At 31.8% G+C, this 23,918-nt stretch overlaps 1 protein-coding gene and 1 non-coding gene across 2 annotated transcripts in view; one reads left to right on the top strand and one right to left on the bottom strand.

The window, feature by feature from the left end:
• The window catches only part of Scp2 (Sarcoplasmic calcium-binding protein 2), a 53,394-nt gene extending 32,809 nt beyond the window's left edge, over nt 1-20,585 (bottom strand). Inside the window, exons 1-2 of the mRNA XM_090102257.1 lie at nt 20,499-20,585; nt 8,336-8,360 (exon numbers count right to left, since the gene is read on the bottom strand). The gene's annotated coding sequence lies outside the window, so the exon portion shown is untranslated. The remainder of the gene's footprint in view (nt 1-8,335; nt 8,361-20,498) is intronic.
• Nucleotides 12,589-12,659, top strand: TRNAG-GCC (transfer RNA glycine (anticodon GCC)). The gene has a single exon. It is a non-coding gene; the product is annotated as a tRNA-Gly (tRNA).
• Nucleotides 20,586-23,918: the final 3,333 nt, after the last annotated feature.

Genomic DNA, 23,918 nt, shown 5'->3' with positions numbered 1-23,918 from the left:
CGATATCACCGACTTATCAGCTCGGTTGACAAATTTCGTCAGGAATATTCGCCCAGTACCAACTCAACATCATGGTAAGAAAAACATATTCATCTACAAAGATTTAGCCTCATGTGGTCACGTATTCCTTAGGGAAGACGCACTGCGCGGCTCTTTACAACCCGCATATTCAGGGCCACATGAGGTCATTTCAAGAGATCACAAATTTTTCAAAATTAAATTAAAGGGGAAGTCAACGACGGTTAGCATAGACCGCCTGAAGCCAGCCTATTTACTGTCGTCTTCTCCCGAAATCCTTCCTTCTCCCGCTCTTCCACCTCCCGATCCTCCCCTACCTCTTCCCAGTGCTCCTGTGGCATATACCACTCGCTCTGGGAGGAGAGTTCACTTTCCAGACTTTTATCGCCCTTAACCCGGTCTCTGGAGGGGAGTGATGTGGCTAACACACGATATTTTAGTGTATGTATTTTATCATACGTATATATTACACACAACAAGTATTTAAATATTTTATTTCATATTTATATTCGTATTTAATTATAACACTAAACATTCATTACACAAAACACAAAAAATACAGACATGCATTACACTCATACAAAATAATTATAATATTTATTATTTTATGACGGAGTCGCGGTATTCGCGTAGTATGCGTGCCGCGACGAAATTATCACGGTCCCAGCGGGTAGATCGGAATATTTCTTCAAGTTTCTTCACAATTGTAAAAGTAACGGTTCGATCTTAGTTACCGAATGCGCATCTAGTCAGTGTCTTTTTGTTCTTGTATTTTTATGCCCAAAGTGTTGCTTGTATCTGATAATCGTCTCTCTCCTTCTGTGCGGAGATAATAAACGTTAAAACTGTGAGTGTGTGGTTATTTGTGCATCACCCAAAGGTACTGTACCTAGTTTAATTAATATCAATTATCACGCACCCCACATATCGCAAGCCCTTGTGAGTTTTAAGGTCGCAGACAAAGGGAAGTAATTTTGTGTGTAAACAAAAAATAATGGGGCTTTTTGTACAAACATTTTTAAAGATGTGAACAACGTAAATAGATGTCAGGACGGTGTCTTAGTATTTGTGTTGTAGATACGAAGGAGGGATGGGTAATATGCTATTATATTATTTATATACTAACTGTACCCGGTAATCCGACAGATTTTGTCCTATATTTAGACCAATTTCTTTAGTTTTTTTCGAGAAGAACGATTGTTCTGACAATAACGAACACATCACAAAATAACTATCGAAATCGGTCCAGTTGTTCACGCGCGATGCTAGACCAAGGAAAATAGGGATTATTTTTAGGTAGTATAGAGATTTACGTGGTTATAATAGACATATGTTTTTTTTAACGTTACATTCATTATTATAATGACTAATTGTTATTTTCAGTACCACATTTTCTGCGTCTATGACGGTTATATCATTGCGGAAAAATGGTCTTTTCAAAACGAAAATTCATTTTCATACACATTTATTTAACAAAGGATAGGATAGGATCGAGGAAGAAAAAGTAATTTACCTTCAGGCAACAACAGTACTTGCTCGTTATGGCCTGAAGTAACAGGAAAATATTGACTTTAATTCCAATTAAATCGCTTTTCTATCGGAACGGAACAAAACATGGTTTTTTATCGTATTGTTTCCTTGTTTTGGTGCGAATGAAGTATTTTCATTCATTCATTCATTCATTGTTATTAATCCCTATTTCCTTTGACTTTGACTTTCACAAAATCACTCGAAATAACTAGCTGACCCGATTAAAATCATGTCAAATGCACAGAGTAAAACAGTCGTAAAAGTTTTATTAAATTTTCTAATATTTCGCTATTTTGAATTGTTTCCTTTCGTAGGTTCCTTATTCTTACAACAACAAAAAAATGGTCAAAATCGTTGTTATGTGTAATGTAGTGTACGTATTTGTACTTCCTTACTTATACCTTATTCTATGCATATTATTAAAAAAAATGGAGACCTTCCTAATTATAATATATTGTGATATAAACGAAGAGATATTCCGTCACTAGTCGTACTTTCATAAAAAAAATCTTCATCTGCCCGTGACCACGTTCACCGCAAAATGTGCGAAACGTCTGGATAATAATATAATGAATAAATCACGTTTAAAATCCGTTAAAATTATAAGTTTGTTCAATATATTATTTTAAATTTAAAAGCAAAGCAAGCGTATAATATAATACAAATGTGGTTGACACAGCAGATTCGTCGAATTGTTGTTTTCAAAGCATTTGTTCCAGAACATTTAATATGAAAATGTTGCTAAATTGTTAAACGCATGCATTGGTGATAAACACTATCTGTATTTAGAATGTATTTAGCTATAACAATGCGGTTATGCTAGCCCAATTTGAATATTAATTATTGTTTGATCAAATTAGTTTCTCGTTAAGATAATGATCTACTGTTAATATAAATGAGTACATGAGGATGTGTTGGAATTCCAGCATAAACAAATCGATATTCTGATGTGAATTGGCATAAATTAAACGCAAATCATGTATACGATTGTTCGTTTGTAACAGGTTTTGTCAAAATATTCATAGGGGATTTAAAAATAAATTAACCAGCAGAAATATACATCCTTGTTACTGAGTGACCTGGGCAATAAGAAATATTTAATTTACATCCTTGTTACTGGACATGGGTAATATTTAATTTTTTATTCAGGACGAGTGACTAGTATAGGTATTATAATCAATTTGTAAGCTTCCCATGCGTGGCGCCCGGATAAAAAGTAAAAAATGGGATAATCCAGGGTAATTTGTTTTCCATACTTTATAGAGATCCGATCACCGTTTTATGCGTGAAAGAGCGACGAAATCTAACGATGTTCACAAATTTTTACGTTAATTATAATATTCGAAAGATAAATCCATACTAATATTATAAATGCGAAAGTAACTCTGTCTGTCTGTCTGTTACTCAATCACGCCTAAACTACTGAACCAATTTGCATGAAATTTGGTATGGAGATATTTTGATACCCGAGAAAGGACATAGGCTACCTTTTATTGCGAAATAATATGTACCACGGGCGAAGCCGGGGCGGACCTCTAGTAACATATAAAAATCTTGAATTTATGTGTAGTACGAAGATTTTTGTGTATGTTTGTATGTTTCGCAGTAACGTGACATATCGTAGGTAAATGGGTGTATAACTCAAATATTAAATGGCAAGTTAATTAACAAAGTTTATGCACATGCAGCGTCCAATATTCATTAAATTAAAACACTCATTTGACGTCCAAATGGAGCTCACAAAAAGGCTTTTGTTTTACGAGAAAACATTAATTTCGGGACGTGTTCTGTGTAGTGTGTACGCTTTAATAGCAGTATGTTAATTATGGTAAAGAGGATTATATCTTATTTGTTTATATATGGAAAATACTGTATATTTTGGAATTTATAATATAACTTATATTGTTATTTTATGTTTTAATAATAAAAGCTCATAGCAACTGTATTCTGGCGTTAGTATAAGTTGTCATATTAAGGCTGCAGTCTAGCAAAATTGCGTTTTCAACAAGTTATTTGACAATTTTTTCCCGGGTAATGAAATGATAAACTGATTTTTTTTTTCTTGTTTATCAATTAGTGTTATATACGCAATGCGCCTGAATTTTTTCACATTTATAAAGTTACTTTATGTTACCTTAATCAGGCCTTGAAGATAAGTCTCTTTCCCCCAAAGACATTTCGAGCTAAGTTTGTGCACTCACTACGTTGCAACCGATTACAATTTACACAATCTGATCAGCGCATTATTATCCTTATATAGTCGTTATTAAAAACTGCTGAATACAATTGCCGAAAAACTTATGATTTTCTTAATTAAAACGTTATAAATTCATTAAATTTCCCATTTTTTGCCTTACAAAATCTATTGATAAATACTGCTAAAAGTTATTTTTTACATTAATTTATTCGAGTTGGTTGAAGACCAATGAGTATTAATCCTTTAAAAAATTTTTTTTTTGAATTTTGATAATTCTTTAAATATTAAAAAAATATTTAAAATAATTAGGAAAAATCCTAGCGAATTTCTTTAGTCGCGCTCCTTGGGCCGGAGCGTTCTGACGTGTGCTCTACGCTCGATTTTCCTTCATACCGAAGTGAAAGTTGCTCTTCTTCATTAAATTTAATATTTTTGTTAATTGATTATTTTTATCTTAGTTTTGTGCAAATATTCGTATTTTTAAACATTTGATTTCGATATGGAAAATAAACGAAAAAAATACGCGTGTACTACTAGAAAAAAAATTATCTTCGAACATAAAGTTAATGAAACCAAATAGATTGCAAAGGTGATTGGCAACAATTTCTTTATTTTACGGGGTGTCAGTAAAGGGATGTATATTTCTTTAAAACTAGTAAGCTCATAAATTTTCTTATAATATAATTTTTTTGAAGTTCCAAAAATGTTTATTTTTCGTTTGAGAAATACAAAATATAATATAAACTTGTATTGAGAACTTGAACTTCCCAAGTTCATCCGGGGAAATCCCCATACGGGGAAAATGATTTGTTTACTCCAAAATTGATCCGAGGTGTTTTAATTTTTTCTTCTAGTCATTTTCAATGTAGCGGCATGTTGTTTGATTATTAATCTTGTAACTTAAATAACAGGATGTTGGTTTTATATTCTGATCTTACAGACGCGCTGACAAATTTAGTCCGCCATTTCTAGTTTAGTCTACCAACTCTAAGTACCAATATTAAAACGAATGGATTATCATCACATCATCAAAACTCAGATGTAATGGAAGATCACAATAACATAGAAAATTCAATGGGTATTGAGAACTAAACAAACAGAAGTAACAGAGACGCGAAGAATAAAAAAAGAGGACGAAAACGATAATTCGTTGATGCTTTCCCTTTTCGACGTATTGTTAGGGTACATCACCAATCTGCAAAAAACAAAATTGATGATTCCCAATTGCTGATTAAAAATGAAAAACAAATAATCGACAACAGTGGTGAAAATTTGCTGATCGCAATGAAACATCCTTCAGTGGTAGCAGATTTACTCATTTCAAATGTATCGGTGAACAGCGTAAAGGAGAGGAGGACAGGTAAACATTATGAATGTGGATGGTGGATTGTATACAGGGTGTAATCGATAAGTATGTGCAGGCGATTATGACGTTATTATTGCAGGTATCAAAAAACTTAAAACTGATATCGAAATTACTTTACCTAATGAGCAAAATGATAATAATAACTTTTTAAAATTATAACGAGAAATATCTAAAAAATTTACTTTATACACTCCCATATCAAAAAGGCAAAATGGGACTAGTAGAAGTTAAATGTTTGTAGAAGTTAATCTAATTCCGGCAAAAGATATGAATGCGGAAGATGCGGTTAAAAAAAAATTAATATTTGAAATACAATGCAAAAAATAAAACTTTTGTCATAGATAAGAATCATGACTATTTTTTCTAAATTCAGGGACAACTAAACGTTGCAGAAGCAGAAGTCTGCTTATTTGCTGTTTGGACTGGAGTGAATAATTGGTTAAAAATAGAATATATAAAAAAAAGTATGTAACGTTTAGGCAAAATAAAATGATGGACCATTATCAAGATTTTACATAAATTGCCTACTGTCAGAATTGATTGATTCGAGACTTCAGCATTCGATGCCCATCAAGGACTCATCCTATATCATTCAAGCGATTGAAAAAAAAGAGATAAATCCAGTGCAACCGATAAAGCATCAGAATGCTAGCAAAAGATTTATTAGGTTTATCAATATAAATCTATATATTACACATAATATAATAAATCTGTAGAAGACGCGAAGACTGACATCCGCGCGGACGGAGTCGCGGGCGGAAGCTAGTCAGAAATAAATATCTTTTGTTTTCATTTGCGTATTTTTCTATTTTATAATTTTTTAACACAAACATTACATTTTTTTTATTATATACAAAATTTGTTTATCCGTTTTATTAGTTAAACTGAACAACTTTCACTAAGAAACTTAGGTCGAAAAAAATGTATAGAGTTATGCATTTTGTATGGAAAGCTTATTTTTTTTTATATTTCGTCCTTTCTTTGTAAAAGTTGATCAGATATATAAACATGAAGTTGAAGATATCAATAGAAAGTATTCGCAAATTTTGTGTACTGATAAAAAAAAATCACCCGGTGTAATTTTCACGAAAATTGTTTCAAATTGTCATTTTTGGTACTTATTACGAATATTAAATTATGCATACGAATGATTTAATTTTTAAAAATTAAGTGGAGCAACTTTCCCTTAGTACATTTGTATTATTTACATATAGGATGACAGGATGCATTTGTTTGCACTACTAGACCAAGCCCTTAAGAAGGCGTAAACTTTTAACATAGACACCAGTTTTCAAATAAAAAAAAAAGCATAATCTAATTCACCCAGTCAAAAATTCATCTATTGAGAACCTCCTTCCTTTTTTTAAGTCTTTTAAAAACGCTGCAAAATTGGAAAACATTCCTTGTATTAGAAGCTGAAATTATGCGATCGGTTAATAGAGGTATAGGTATAGTTTGCATAAGGGTCCAATCAAAGGAAATCAAACTTACAAAGTGATCCCAAGGGATGATGAATCAACAACTGAATTGGATTAGAATTTTATTTAATGTTTGATTTGAATTCTAATAGCATTTGAATATTTTGATTATTTCGGCGTAATTTATTTGATGAAAACTTTAACGTAAAACCATGATTATCTATACTAATCATATAAAGCTGAAGAGTTTGTTTGTTTGAACGCGCTAATCTCAGGAACTACTGGTCCGATTTGAAAAATTCTTTAGGTGTTAGATAGCCCATTTATCGAGGAAGGCTATAAGCTATATATCATCACGCTAAGACTAACAGGAGCGGAGCAATGAGGGTGAAGCCGCGGAGCACAGCTAGTCAGGCATATACATTATACATCTCTTCGTCTTCGTACACATGAACATTTCGACTAAGAAAAGTCTGTCACAAAAACGTTCAAAAACATTCTTACTTTAAATTTTCCTTGCTATAAATTTCCACCAGACTGGAGGCTATATTAACACGTTCTTTGTAACACGAACACGTTTTAAACTGCTATTTTAAATGACTATTTAGGTTAATGCAACTTAAACTGCTTGAGCTCGAGTGCACTGAGATAAGTGGAAAGCAAATTGTAATCCGGGAAATCTCTTTTTACTTTTTATTTATAAGAATGAGGTACTTAATATTATAAAGCTTCAGCTCTACAAACAAACAAAACTCTTCAGAGTTTTGTTTGTTTGAACGCGCAGATCTCAGGAACTACTCGTCCGTTATAATTTAATCATTATATTTTAAACAATTACTTACGTAGGTAATACAATATAAATCTAATAAATCTCGAAACGAGACAATAGGTGTTAATAACCTTATAAAAAAGTACTAAGCACTTTGGAAAATACAATAGAAAATTATTTATCTGATCAAGGCCTTGTCGAAAAATAATGTCTGTTCTTTTTAATAACCAATTCTAATTCTTAGGAAATGTTATCAAGTAAAATGTTCTCATTATTCATTGATAAGCAGATGTCCCAAAATGAATTTCATCACAGATTAAAATTGTTACAGATAAAATATAATTTCCTGAAATTGGAGGACGGACTGAGAAACGAATTTCCTTACAAAAATACAATACTTTTTTGTTAAAGTGAAATTTTATGTTTTGTATAATATGCTGTAATTATGTATAAGTATAATTCGACTGAGTTAAGGAATAATCACGGCAACAGAAACTACCTTAATACATAGTACGAAAATATTTCATCACATAAACAATATATTTCACCTGTGATAATATATTTTATCAGTTGATCAGTACGTATTGAAAAATATTCGAGCGCCAATAGACCGTACATTAATTTTTTTTTAATAAAATAACAATAATAGGCATACAATAGGTATAATAAGACAAAAATTACAACGTATTTATAAGAAACTAGAGGTCCGCCCCGACTTCGCCCGTGGTACATATTTCGCAATAAAAGGTAGCCTATGTCCTTTCTCGGGTATCAAAATATCTCCATACCAAATTTCATGCAAATTGGTTCAGTAGTTTAGGCGTGATTGAGTAACAGACAGACAGAAAGAGTTACTTTCGCATTTATAATATTAGTATAGATACACACAAAGCGCTAAACTTAGACACTTGTAAAAAGCCTTCGGATAAAGTCGAAACATTATTAATTCAAAATATTCACCAAAAAGAAAAGTCACGTAAAATATTTTAAACACTCCAGATAAAGTACTGAAAGCAGTAAATAAAAAATTCACTTACGTGTTTTCCGAAGAGCGTCAAGTATCTGAAAACAAAAAGAAACGTTAAATATACATACTTATAAAACTTTTACACAAAGTTTATTTTTAAAGAAAGAGAGCTTTTATTTTCCAAAAAAAAAAAAAGACACTGCCGCGGTAAAGCTATTGCATAGCATGCCTTCAAGCCACACCTCCATGCCCGTCGGAGTGGGGAGCGTGAGGTTATTCGTTACTAAATTTCTGGATTCGGTCCCCGCGCTCAAGGCCCGCGATAGAAGCTATGCAATAGCTTAAAAATGTTTTGGTAAGTATTTTTTTTAAATATAATATGCATAATATTTTACTAACATTTGTAACACTAAAAAATATAATCTATATGTCACGGCTAAAGGTAGGTGAGAACATAAACTTAAGATTAGCCGGCTAAACTTAGGTTTATTTTCGACGAGGTGTTAATGTTAGTTTGTTCTATCTTTAGCCGGCTAAACTTAAGTGTAACCGCAGGCCCGTGGCTAAAAATGTCGGGGTGGGTAGATTTGGTTAGCGCCGGGCCGGTGGAGGGCTTGAGGGGCCCGCACAGTGCCAGAAAACACTCGCCCTGTTCCTTACATGTATTATAGTAACCAAATCTACCCACCCCGACTCAGGGCAGAAAGCTGGTGGCTAGGTTAGGTTAGGTTAGAACTCTTAAGACCCGCACGAGCCGAGCGAGCGCAGCGAGCGTGCTGCGGCAGCAGCCGGCGAAGTGCCAGAAAACACTCGCCCTGTTCCTTACATGTATTATAGTAACCAAATCTACCCACCCCGACATTTTTAGCCACGGTTACACTTAAGTTTAGCCGGCTAAAGATAGAACAAACTAACATTAACACCTCGTCGAAAATAAACCTAAGTTTAGCCGGCTAATCTTAAGTTTATGTTCTCACCTACCTTTAGCCGTAACATATACATATAATAAAATCGTAGGAAAGTCATAAGTTAATAAAAATATTATAGCCATCTTGTAATTCAATGAAATGTTCATATGTTTTTTTTTATTATGAATAACATAAATAAATACATTACATAGTAAATAGGTTACTTTACAATATCTACTAGGTGACTATATAAAAAGGATAGGTCAAATCTAGTAATAGATTTAATATTTGTTTTTAACTTTCATACCTATTGATAACGACTAGACCACTTCACAGCCTCTAAAGATCGAATTGAGAACCCTTTTCCGTTTAAAACGTTAAGGATATCCAATAAAAATCGTGATTCCAATAACAGAATGTGTGTTCAGGACACAAGGCCCTTACAAAGGCGGATTATCATAATATAGGATACGGTATACCACTTTCAATAATGCTGAGGGCTTATTGATTTTCAAATTTATGTGCATCTTTGTTACGTTAAATCATAAAGTTAGGAATTGGTTAAAGTAAGGCAAATAAGGATAAAAGACGTTAGCTTTTCCAATTTGGAAATAAATGTATACTTTTAATTTTTTATTGGGGTTGCGCGAGTGACAAAGGTTTGCTCTGAACTCTAAAGGGACAAGGGAAGTACAATTGTTTTCTTCGATTTTTTTTTTAATTTCATTTAATCACAAAAGTTCTTTCACAATGATGATGATGATTCAGTGCTGTTTAATTTAACATTTATTTACGATAGCATCACGTATTTGAAAGGTTTCAACAACATTTTGTATAATTATTAAGAAGATATTAACATTGAATGCATAGATGATAGATTACTAAGTAGTTATTGTTCATCTCCACACAGTATTAAACAAAGTTGCTTCTCGTTGTGTCTGTTTCTATGTATGCTTAGATCTTTAATTACACAGCAGCTCCTGATTCGGCTTTTTAAAATAGATAGAGTGGTTCAACAGGAAGGTTTTACTTATATACTAACTAGCTGTGTTCCAGAATAAATGGGCTATCTAACACTTAAAGGATTTTTCAAATTCTAGCAGTTCCTGAGAAACGCGCGTTAAAGCAAACAAACTAACAATTTCTTTATAATATTAGTATATTCACTACTTCATACATTACACATATATTATAAACACAGTCAAGATAAAACGTTTTGGTAGGTACTATCATAGCGCCCTTAGGCCTTCCAACTATTTGAACATTTCACCCCAAATGTGTTTGTATGTTTATCGCGTCGCATTTGCATACGATTCCAAAGTGGGTTCCAAGTTGGCACTTATCTTGAATGTATTTTGAATATTCATACTTCACGGGTATTTATGTGAAAAAACTGATTGTTTGGAACTTAAATTTATTGAAATAGAACAAATTACAAAGGTTTGATTCAAAGATGCTATTTTGCGTAAAGTAGGCATTGTAGATAACATTGATTTTAGATAACATTGATTTTAGTCTTTGTAGTTGGCACGTTTAAAAAAATATTCCCACAGGACATATTGCACATCCAAATAATATGGAAAGAACAAAAAATAGTTTCCTAATATTATAGACGTTTATTGAAATACATAATGTATTTTATAACGATGTTACGCTTCCGAGCTTAATACTCCTTCGGTATGTCTGCAAATAGGTAGTAGGAACTTTTTTACCCCCAAGGTTTATAAATGTCCTAGCAGAATAACGATAGACGGGCTAGTAATATCATTAAGTATACAGTTTTATACAGAAGTGAAGTTAGTGAAAGAACATGTAACTTGCCAAGTTAAAATGAGATGACTCTACTTTTTAAACTTGTTAAAAATTGTTATGTAATACTGCACGTTCTTATAAAATTATCTGAAGCTTCTATTACGATACTAGTTTTATCTCACGAAAAAACACGGTAAAAATTTCATCTCTTATTTCAACCGCTGGGTAACTATAGAGATTGATTTTTTTAACTATTTGTGCTGAGCATTCGAGTAATTTTTTTGACTTTGTCCAAAATGTTGCTATGATTTAGTCGTGGAAACGTAACAAAAAAATGTCATAAGTATTGATATGAAGATTGTTTGGAAAGATTTCCTCAATAAGAAGATTAATAAAAGAACAAATATTATTAATATTTTCACGAGATCTGCGAACACGTTTCGATAACAGTTTGAGTTTGAAATTAGTTTCCCTAACTCCTTACTTCTTTGAATTTATTGCTCACGTTATATCAGAAGTTTCTGAGTGCCTAACATATATTTTATAAGGTTATTTATACACATATTCTTGGTTAAATAGAACAAGGACAATTGATTAGGAATAAATGTGTAGTTTTGATACGCCATGTTCAATTATATTAGGAACTAGCCGTCTAAAAAACTAAACTACCTTTGAGGGGTTAAGTTTTTTTGAATGAATATTCAAATTTGTTGCTAAGCGTAAAACTTGAGAACGGGCTCTACCAATTCGGCTATTTTTTACCTTTTTGTTATGGCACGAGAAAGGTTCTTATCGAGAAAAAAACCCTGAAAGAGGCAATAGGGCAGAAAAACGTCTAGTTTATGCCACAGATAATATAATAAATACTACCTATAGTTTATACTAAAATCAATAACGACTAAATACGTAATATTATTATTTTTGTAAGTCGTATCACTTCGTATTTTTACTTTCATTCAACATAATACAAATAATGCTTTTCACTACATGAAATGAATTAAGTGTGGAAAATAATTAATATTCAACTCGTTATATATCCGTAATTTAATACTGAATCTGTATTCAGTATTAAATAACTTTGTCATTTGACATTGTGAATTTGTGAGCTCGTTTAAAAGTTATGGCTGACTTTAATGAAACGTGAAGTAAAAATATGGAGTGTAGGTCAAAAATTATTATTGTTTAAACTTAGTACATACACATTTTTAGTTGTAAATAAAACTATTGGTTGTTGATTGCCCATACTCTTAATGCGGTTTCTGATCAATCCAGTAGAAATTAAGAAATTGTAAAATAAATACATATTTTATAGATAAAAATTGTACTTATTGATATTTCAGCTCTATGAGAAATGCAATAGCCCAATAGGTACCTATTTTATGTTTTCACAAGTAAAGTATATGTCCAAAAGTAAGTCCTTAATAAAAATCTATAATTAGATAATATTAATTATATAAAATAGATAATAACAGTAACAAAAATAAAACGTTACCTATCAATTCTTCAACAGTTGCGCAAATAATCGTGACGTCATCAGGCCATTCACCTCATATTGAGAAAATTGAGATAATATCATCATTACTTAAATACGAATAAAGTGTAGAATCGAGTGAAAGTAGTGAATTTATTTGAAACTATTACATGTTTCGAATTGTAACATCAAGCATCGGTGGTTCAGTGGTAGAATGCTCGCCTGCCACGCGGGCGGCCCGGGTTCGATTCCCGGCCGATGCAATAATCTTTTCTCTTTTTTTATTAAATTATTAAATTTATTTTTAAATAAATTTTATTTCGCAATAGCCATGAACAATTTATAAAAATTGACTTAACATTTATTATAGGTACTAATTTTTGATGTTCTATTATATACGTAATACGGAATTAGTATATTTCTACATTTTTACTAGATTTTGTATTTTTTTTGTTATCTGGGGTTTTAAAATTACAATTAATTACAAAATTTTTATATCAACTGACTGCGAATTAAAGCTAAAATATATTATGTCAAATTATATACCAATTGACGATTTTACAGTGTGCTGTAATTCTTCAAAGTGCTGACTGAATTGAACATTATAATTAAAATCCATCAAAGTGGCTTACTGATTGGCATTCCATATCAAGCCTTCTACGCCTTCATGGCTTATCAGCAATCTGAGCATCTCAAAAAGCGCATATCTCTCAAAGGGAAGATATCATCAAAGAGGTCGAGAGATGAAGGTCTTATTTTATTTATAGCACAGATAATATTATACTATAATATAGAAAACTAAGTTTCTTAATTAATATTGCGCTCGATCATAGATTGAAAAAACTTATAAAGATTGTAGAGACATTATTTATCTTTGAGAAGGCTCATTTTTAGTGCCTTACTAAAAACAATAGGGTAGTATGTACGACGTACTAACGTTACAATTTTTTTAGTCTGTTATTACATACTTTTTAATTCAAAATAAATCACTTACCTTTTTCAGTAAAGATGATCTATTATGGCAAAAGTATCACCCACTCTACAAGGAGATAATTCAATTCATAATAAATGAATTAACAATTATTATTAGTTAATCACAAATCGAGATATTATTATGCTCGAAATATGCAATATTGTATTAACAACAGGCAACAGGAAAAGATATAAGACCTATTTTATCAAAAGCTTGTACCTATATAATCTTGTAAAAAGAACGCTGACGATTTTTTGGAAATAAAGATTATTGTTGTTGTTGTTGTTGTTGATTAAGCTGCGCATTGGCGATTTATTGGTCTATTTGGTGTTATGAGGTGGTATAAGAATAACAAATATGTAGTTGCGAAGCCACGACTCGAGAGCCTACTTCAAAAATAAAATAAGCAGCAAATAACTTTCGTGCTAAACTCGATACATGCCAAAACACACCCCATCACTTTCATCCAGCGTTCTTTTTACATGATTCGCGTTATAAATCTATACTAATATTATAAAGCTAAAGGGTTTGTTTGTCTGTTTGAACGCGCTAATCTCAGGAACAAACTGGTCCAATTTGAAAAACTATTTTTTGGAGGAAGGCTTTGTATCATCACGATAAGTCATAAGACCAACAGGAGTGGAGCACTGCGGGTAAAACCGCAGGGCACAGCTAGTTGTACATAAACTTACTGTAACTATTTACAGCTGCATTGTTTAATTTTCACTTGTCAATGTTAAAGTTTGTCGAACGTCGACATTAAGTTTGCCAATACTTTGACAGATTTTGCACAGTTGTCAAGAGTCTTCAGCAAATACCTAATGGGAGTCACTGCCTATTTTGAATAAAGTAATTTTCTAAGTGAGTTATAAAATCCGGTAAGGCTTTTCGCATTTAGAATATATGATTATGTACCTATAGTTGAAAAATAAATAAAAATAATATTCGCGATAAAGGCAACTCGTATTTAAAACTTATTTAAAATGATCGAAATTACGAGCTATGCTAATATTTTTATTTTTAATTGAGAGAACTACCACTAAATTTCATAAAAAATAACGTATCAAGGACTTGTTTTCTTCCAAAATTAATGCAGATTTTATAAAAATAAACACTTGACTTTTAACCTTAATTTTTCATATATTATTACTGCAAACGCTAACGGTAATTTCTTCAAGATTTTAAACATATTTTGAGCGTTAATTAGAAGCAATTAATATGTATCTTAAAATGCTAAAATCCATTTAACTAAAATAAAAGCTCATAATTATTTTGTAACTAGCTGCTCCGCGCGGTTTCACCCCCGTGGCTCCACCCCTGTTGGTCGTAGCGTGATGATATAATATAGCCTATAACCTTCCTCGATAAATGGGCTATCTAACACCGAAAGAATTTTTCAAATCGGACCAGTAGTTCCCGAGATTAGCGCGTTCAAACAAACAAACAAACAAACTCTTCAGCTTTATAATATTAGTATAGATTAAGTAAAAACAATAAATTGATACAAACAGAAAATGTACAAAAAGTAATGTAAATAATCAAAATACTTTAGTAAGTAGCTCATAGATACCTATAATATAAAAATATGCTGTCTATAATCTTATATATAAAAATGAATCGCAAAATGTGTTGGTAAGCGCATAACTCGAGAACGGCTGAACCGATTTCGATAATTCTTTTTTTATTATATTCCTTGAAGTACGAGGATGGTTTTTATGTAGAGAAAACGTAAATATGTACCACGGGCGAAGCCGGGGCGGACCGCTATAGTTCAATATAAAAATTAATTAGGTATAATAATTATTTTAGTCTTACAACATTTAAAAGCACATATTTCGTTAAAAAATGGAACTTGATAATATTTTATACCGATGCACATTATTTGAACCCATGCAATCACACTCTATATTTCAACACGGTACCAAGTAGATATCGTTTTATCAATGAATACACCATTTATCAATCAAACTATCAACTACAAATGCTCTTTGAACAAGAAGTGTCAATCTTTCGTTTTATGTGCAGTCGTTTTTCCAATTAAATCTAACCTATAATTTTAAATGTGTATTATTATTTGTCGATCATGTTTAAACTGTTCTACCGCTTTAGATAAACTAAAAGTAGGAAATTTTGTTAATGGTTTTAAGGCTAAGGCAGAATTTTAGGTAAGTGTTTTAAAAATATACTGCATTAATTTGATTCTATTTGGATTATTTGTTCAATTCCAACACAAAAGGAACAAAAACATTACGTATAAAATCACATTAGGTACTGTTTTGAAATCTTATAAAACTTTTACTGAAAGCATTCAAAAACGAAACTCAGAAATAATACGAATCGGCAAAGAATCTCGATATCGTTACGACATTCAAAAGCTTGCAAAAAGCTATTTCGTATAAAATTATTAAAATTCAACGAGCACTCCCAGGTGCTGAAGTGTGTTAGAACCGCTCCAATTTATTCTTATTCTTCCTGGCAATCGCCTGGCCCATTTATTTTTATGGTTTTATTTAGCACACTTCAGTTTTAAAAATCTTTATAAATGGCCCTTACTTAAGCTCGCGACAGGCAATATAGAACAGTCAAGGATCAGGGTGCGTTCATTTTTAAGGAAAAACAGCGTTAAAATACGATGTGCATTAAAAAAATGTTAAAAAAGTATGTGTATATGTGGGTGGTCCTATCCTAAGTCGTTTTATATTGAAAACTAGCTTTCCGCCGGCGGCGGCTCCGCCCGCAGTTTCAAAGAAAAACTCGCATAGTTCCCGTTCCCGTGGAATTTCCGGGATAAAACCTATCCTATATTACTCGTGGATAATGTAGCTTTCGAATGGTGAAAGAATTTTTAAAATCGGTCCAGTAGTTTATGAGCCTATTCATTACAATCAAACAAACAAAGTTTTCCTCTTTATAATATAAGTGTAGATGTGTTGAAAACGACGATTTTTAACGGTTTTGTTTTTTTTTGTAAAAGAACAAAATACTCGACTGCCGCCGTTCATATCAAGAATAAATTAGGTAACTCTTTATTTTAAGATAGCCGTAAGAATTTATAAAAAATATTATTAAGTACTTATTAAAAAAATGGTAATCAAATTCAAATGCATTAAGTTTTAATTCGATTTTCAGAAGATTCGCGTATTATTATTATTACATACTAGCTTTCCGCCTGCGGCTTCGCCCGCGTTTTCAAAGAAAAACCCGTATAGTTCCCGTTCCCGTGGGATTTCCGGGATAAAACCTAGCCTATGTTACTCGTGGATAATGTAGCTTTCGAATGGTGAAAGAATTTTTAAAATCGGTCCAGTAGTTTATGAGCCTATTCATTACAATCAAACAAACAAACAAACAAAGTTTTCCTTTTTATAATATTAGTGTAGATGTAGACTTATACATAGCATAGATGAGGAATAGATTTATAATGATACCAGAGGAAACTCCCATTAACCGATTTATTACATTCTGTAAACACTAGGTATTCTTTATCTAAGTTTTCCTAAATTATGAATTAACCTTATTCTTAGCAAAAGAACCTTTTTTTGTATCTGTTTACTAGTCTTTTAAATTTATAAAAGTAAAGCGCAGTTATGTGCCAACCCTGACAGGATTGTTGCAAATAACAAGGATGCAATAACAACTACCAATTGATAGAATCGTACTATGTCGTATGATCTGTACTATTATACAATCTATACTAATATTATAAAGTTGAAGAGTTTGTTTGTTTGTATGAACGTGCTAACCTCGGCAACTACTGGTCCGATTTGAAAAATTCTTTCAGTGTTAGATAGCCCATTTATCGAGGAAGGCCAACAGGATAGGATCAATGCGGGTAAAAACACGGAGCACAGCTAGAAAAATTTATTTATTTGATCAATTGCAATATTATTAGATTCGGGAAGTCAAATGTCAATGTGAAAATATATAAATTACGATTACAGATTGCTATTTTGACCGAGTGAAGTTCATGAAATATGGAACTGAAATTTTTGGTGTTCGTTTGAATTTTATTTTATTTTTCACCACTTACTTGGGCTTGTCTTATTTCACACATTCATAAATATTCATTCACATTAGAAAACGGAAGAATTGAAATAGTTTTATAAGCTTTTTGTTTTTGACCTAGATTTTCAGCTGAATATTAAATAGTTATAAAGAACATTACACAACATTATTACAATAGACATATCATCGAGCGATAGCACACAATCATAATTACAATTTATTCCCACATTTCCATACAAATCGCCAAAAACATTCCCCATACATCAACCAAATGAAATACTAAAGGGGTACCAATAATACATTATGACGTCATCAAACTAGGAGTGATATCATGCCTCGTAAACATTTGATATGGAATTATTAAATTCTTTCTCGTACAAAACGTCCAGTATTGCTTTAATTAAAACAACCAGTCAAATGGGTTGTACATGCTGTGTTTTATGTAAGACTGTCGCGGTAGCTTCGATCACGTAACTTTTTTTTTATGATAAACTAGCTTACGGCCCGCGGCTTCGCCCGCTTTGTCTAAAACCTAATAAATTATATACTAAAACCTTCCTCTTGAATCACTCTATCTATTAAAAAAACCGCATCAAAATCCGTTGCGTAGTTTTAAAGATTTAAGCATACAGGGACATAGGGACAGAGAAAGCGACTTTGTTCTATACTATGTAGTGATGATGAAGAGGTAAAAGGGACTTTGTAATTTTAAACATTATTCACGAAAATTTGAGATAGGTAGGTCGTTACTAGTTAGGTACCTTGTGCAATGCATTTCATTATACTATTTGTACATTTTTAAAAGTTATATTTTGAGTATTCTGGTTTCATTATTAATTTTTCATTGTTATTAATTTCGACAAGAATTTATTTTCATTACTTCATTATACAGGGTGTAATCGTTAAGTGTGCACAAGCGATTATTCCGTAACTATTGCAGATATCAAAAAACTTTAAACTGATATCGAAAGTACTTAACCTAATGAGTAAAATGGCCATAATAAATTTTTAAAAATAAAACGAGAAATAACCAAAAATGTTACATTAAACGCTCCCATACAATTTATTTCCCATACATTTTGTATTCATAGTAGATTTTCGAAGTGACGTCTTTATTGTGCAATACAATGAGGAGGTCTATTTACAGTTTCTAAATGAACTTCCCTCCAAATTTGCGAAGTAATTAAAGCAGAAAACCAAAAAAACAAAAAAAAAAGCTAAAATCTTTCATATTAAATGTATAGGTTGATCCAAAAGTAATGATAATTGGGTATTTCCTGTGCACATAAAAATATAAAATAAATGTTTTATGCTTGCTCATGTAATCACTAAGTTATCACAAAAAAATTATATCTACAGGCCACGTTTCCAAGTATTTACATTAATTTTAATGTGAACAGTGCGAGCCAGAATGTTTCCCGACGAAAAGAAGAAACAACGATTCGACATTTAGAGGGTGAATTTCTAAATTTTTAATGAGATCAGGATAATTTTTTGTCACGATTTGTGACCATGGGTGTTACCTGGGTTCACCATGTTTATGCTGAAACCAAGAAACAATCAATGGCCTGGATGCGAGCTTCCAAAGTGACGGTGAAGATTTTCAAAGTGAAAATTAGTGGGATAGATTAAAGCCGTAGTTTTTTGGGACGCTGAAGAAATGTGGAATATTTTAAGAAGGTAGCCACTACTACATAGGGCTCTTACTACACAGACTAAATTAAAAGATTGCGGGTAGGTTAGTAAGAAAAAGAGACATGGCAAACTTCGGTCTTGAATGTTGGTTCACCAAGACAACGCACCAGATCACAAAGCGTCAGTTGCGATGGCTGCCAATCAAAAATCGGCATTGAAAATGCTTGAACACCCACCCTGTTTGTAAGATCTAGCTCCTAGTTAATTCTATCTCTTACCTCGGCACAAGAAACACCGTCGATATAAGAAATTTTAAGACGACAGCGAAGTGATGGCCGATTTTGAGGGGTTTTTGTAGATGGAGTCAAAGTTTTTTTTTTTCTATGTTAAGGAAAAAAAATATCGAAGTATTATCTAGTTAGAAGACTATCTACAGAAATACATAATTATTTTAACTGTAATGACCTTGTTTAATATTGATTATCATTACTTTTGGATCAACCCATGTACATGGGATATTCATATCTCATACTAAATGTATGGGAGGGCTTAAAGTTAATTTTTTAGATATTTCTCGTATTATTTTTAAAAATTTATTATGGCCATTTTACTCATTAGGTTAAGTACTTTCGATATCAGTTTAAAGTTTTTTGATATCTGTAATAGTTACGGAATAATCGCCTGTGCACACTTAACGATTACACCCTGTATAAGTATTATGATTTTTTAAAAGTGCCAATCAAGAATATTTATTTATAAATTCAAATTTGTTTAAAGGACTTTTCCTATGTTATTTAGCAATCCACAATTGTAAAAGAACGAAATGCAATACTATTATTTTTCCTTACAACGGGTGGTCTTAAAAAGGGCGGGGCTTTTACATACTGATGTAAGTAATTTACATTATTATTGAAATACTGTAATTTTATTGAAAAACTCACCAAAACGGCACACCGCAAGCAAATAAATAACAATTAAAAACTTTACCCTAAATAAAAACTTACAAAATAAGTTCTTGTTACATAATCTATGTAATGTTTAAAAATAAAAGAACGGGAGTAAGAGATAATATTTTAAACCGTAACAAGATATGAGTTACGAAACGTTCGCAAACTTTCACATACAACCTTATGAAAAATTCCTTCAAACTTTGCACGATACACGTTGAAAGGAATCAAAGTTTTACACATAGAAGTTAAAACTGAACATTTGACAAGCCTTTGTTTCTTGCCATATAAAATATAACGTGAAGAAAATTATTCCAATAATTAATTATATGATTTATAGAGTTTAAATTTTGGCATTTCAAAGTTCTTAAAAAGTTTTTTCTAACTATTTTCGAACAGCATGGAACCTTTTTACGCAGTCCAAAATTTAAAATTCGAACACTTCAAAATAAAAAAGAATATAAATTATTCATATAATATTTTGTTACTGGCCGTTACGTTGTAAAAAAAAAAATAAAATTCGAACATGGAGGCCCGCTTACCGTTTAGAAGTCAGTCGGCTGCCGGCGGCCGCGTCACAACGAATAATGCCGTGCGGCGGTCGGGCCCCGACCTAAGCTAAGTCTACGTATTGCAGTACTGAAGAAATGGAGACCCAAAGATTGATCGCTATTGCCCCAGGGGTGTTTCTGTACATCTTTTCACACCACAAATCGAGTGAAGTTTTAATAGAAGTCGATTAACAGGAATGACTTGTGGAAGTAGTTCGAACGTTTTATCACCGTTAAGGATGCTTTTTTTCCTGTAAAAAGCTTTAGGTAAAAATTCAATTTAAAATCGAAGAGCATTAATTGTTTACTATTACATTCATTCAAATATAAGGACTTTTTACATTAATGAAATATGTAATTAAGTTAGATAACAAAAATTAAAGCTAGTTTTAACCATACCGCCCTCTCATGCTATACTTAATTAAATCAGGAGAGAAAAGGAATATGAAGAGTAATTATAAACCAACCTAGAAGTAATCTACAGATAGAAATTTTTGGAAAAATGTTTTTTTTTTGAGCTTAATGCCGTACCTACTAACTACTACGTATATAAGCCGTACGTAGTACATATCTATACTAATATTATAAAGCTGAAGAGTTTGTTTGTTTGTTTGTTTGAACGCACTAATCTCGGGAACTACTGGTCCGATTCGAAAAATTCTTTCGGTGTTAGATAGCCCATTTATCGAGGAAGGTTATAGGCTATATTTCATCACGCTACGGGCAACAGGTGTGGAGCCACGGGGGTGAAACCGCGCGGAGCAGCTAGTAACCCATATAGTACTACGCAAAACTTATTTGTTTTTCATGATTCCTCATGTTTATATTACGTGATCCTGCCACACGCCATCGCATTTTAGTGAAGGTCGATCTAAATAATCTACGTATATTGTATCATTCTATCCAGCCTCAATTGAATAAACACCGACCGATTTGTATGAATAATAAAGGTATATAATATATTATGCGCACGACTTGATACGAACCACGGGTTGGTTTTCCTGTAATAGAAAGAATGTTGAAGTTTTACGAATGTTTATATTAAATGCACAATTATTGTAGATAAATAATAATAAATATAGCTAAGAGCGGAAATAATACTTGCTTAGTATAAAATATACAATTTATGAACAAAAAAAATTGTGTCTATGTAGTATTGGAGAGTTTTTAGATGAAATTGTAAATCAAAATTATTTTGCAATATAGGCAAGTCTACGTATTGCAGTACGTATACCAGAAAAGAATTTGTTATTATATACCGTAGGTGAAGAAGCGGGTAAAAATATATTAAAATAATTGTATTTTTTTTTTAATTTCTTCCATAATTTCCACAAACACGAAAATTGTATCAATAATATTATCCCTTGTTTTTACCATCTTCAATTGAGTACACATACAAAAGTTTCGTTTCTAATTTTAAAAATTGCTTATGCAATTGAATTAATTTTTATTTTTATTTTTTCGTCCACACCTGGTGCTCTGCGCTTTGTCTTTCCGCTTCCGGCTTCCTCCAAAATTAAGTTTGAGCCATAAAAAACAAAGACAGGGGAAAAAGAACATTATTCTCTAATTTAAAAAGGTTGAGTTTAATATTCATGGTATGTTTTAAGGAACTTTCTGGGTTCCGTAGTTTTCAAGAATACAAATTAAGCTTTTTGGTGACTAAATTTTTCGTGGGTAGAGTCTTTTTCAGTCTAAACTACCTTTTCTAGGTATAAAATATTTCATTTTAATTCACTGTTATGGTCAACCAAAGGGAAAACTGCTTTTATTTACGATTAGTTATGAATATTTTTAGCTAGTTTGGTTTCAGCAAGATTGTACAGAAATACTAGAAATGGATCTTTGTTTAACTAAGTATTAGGTACTTATGTAAGGGTAGCGTCTAAATCTGTTTATTCAGAAAAAACTAGATTCTTTATGCAATCGGTTGAGTTATCGATGTAAGAAAATCGCTGCAGAGATGGATAAACATACATTAAAATATAATTATTATATAAAATTGACGCATCCTAAAATAATGAAATACAATTCAAAATTTATCAACCTTAAAACACCTTATCCAATTTCTGCTGAAAATATTAAAATTAAATTATGGCTGATTGTATATTTTCCCCAAGAACAATATCCTTGAAATACGTACTCGATGGTATAATTGGATCATTAAGAAGGTACTTTTATAACCTCACCTAGGGTGTTATTACAGTAGTGATGTGCGACTTTAACGATAAGTTGTATTTATTTTATACATATTTTACTTTTGAAAAAAAAAGACATGCAACAGAACTTAGCTATCTACTAGGCACAGTGCGGACTTATTATGTAGTGAATTATGTTGGCAGATAACTTTAAATTAGGTCGGCAAAACATCTACATGTATTAGATATTAGGTGTGGTATTGAAGTCAAATAGAATGATAGATTTTGGATAAAGTAATTGTTTGTATTATACATACGATGACTCTTACATGATTCACCAGAAGATGGATTTATAAACACATTTTTTAGAAAATCTCCAAAAAATTTAAACCTCCATTTATTTCAACGGTAAATTTGAAATACAAATTATATAACATATCGATAAACCGTCACATCACTAAACGTTTAGACTAACGTTTATCGATAAGGAGCCAATTAGCAGCTCTAATACTAGCTGGAGAGGATTCGATCCCACAGAAGGTACCAAGAGATAGTTGTTAAGATGTTGATACGATCAGATTGTTAAAAGGCATTATTTTTGAAGAGCTTCTAAGAATAGGGCTTAAGAAAACGATCCCTGTATGTTTTTTATGAATTCTATAATGTCCTTTTGTTGGAAATTAGAATATAGAGAATTTGGTAATATCAATATCTACCAATCCATTTTGCTAAAACAAAAAAGATAGGGCCATGTCCAAATTGCGAATGCGAAGATAATTTTTGTTCTTCTTTACAGTTATTTAATATTAGAACCGGTATTTCTAATAATTATTTATTTTTAAGAAAACTAGAAGAATTTATTGTTTACTTCTATTTCTGTTTATAATATTATCACCTCTATTTCAGGTAAAAGGTCATCGAAGGATTAATTATCTAAAAGAAGCGATATTTAAAAAAAATACAAAAACTTCTGACAAAATGTAAAGTTGGCATTAATTATTTATTTGAGTGGGTATTGTTCCTCGCCAGAATTATCAAAAAGGAAACCCGTATCTACAAATAATTGAAGACACTAACTCATTTGGTCTCGCATTTTACCTCGCAAATTGTTAGTACACACACACGTTTCAATTACCGTGTGTAATGTAAATCTTCCTCGTTAATTAAAACTATCTTATGTGGCTGTTTCAGTAGCAGCGATTAGCGATAAGCAAAGCGAATCTAGAATGATCTCTATGGAACTTTCTGTCATTTTTACAGCAAGCAGTGGTGG

Source organism: Colias eurytheme, chromosome 5 (genome assembly GCF_061535395.1).
Source record: "Colias eurytheme isolate Ceu_HAF_F1 chromosome 5, ilColEury1 Martin Lab GWU primary, whole genome shotgun sequence".
In the NCBI taxonomy this organism is placed as follows: domain Eukaryota; kingdom Metazoa; phylum Arthropoda; class Insecta; order Lepidoptera; family Pieridae; genus Colias; species Colias eurytheme.
The sequence above is the reverse complement of the archived record's forward strand: the minus strand, read 5'-3'. Positions and strand labels throughout refer to the sequence as shown.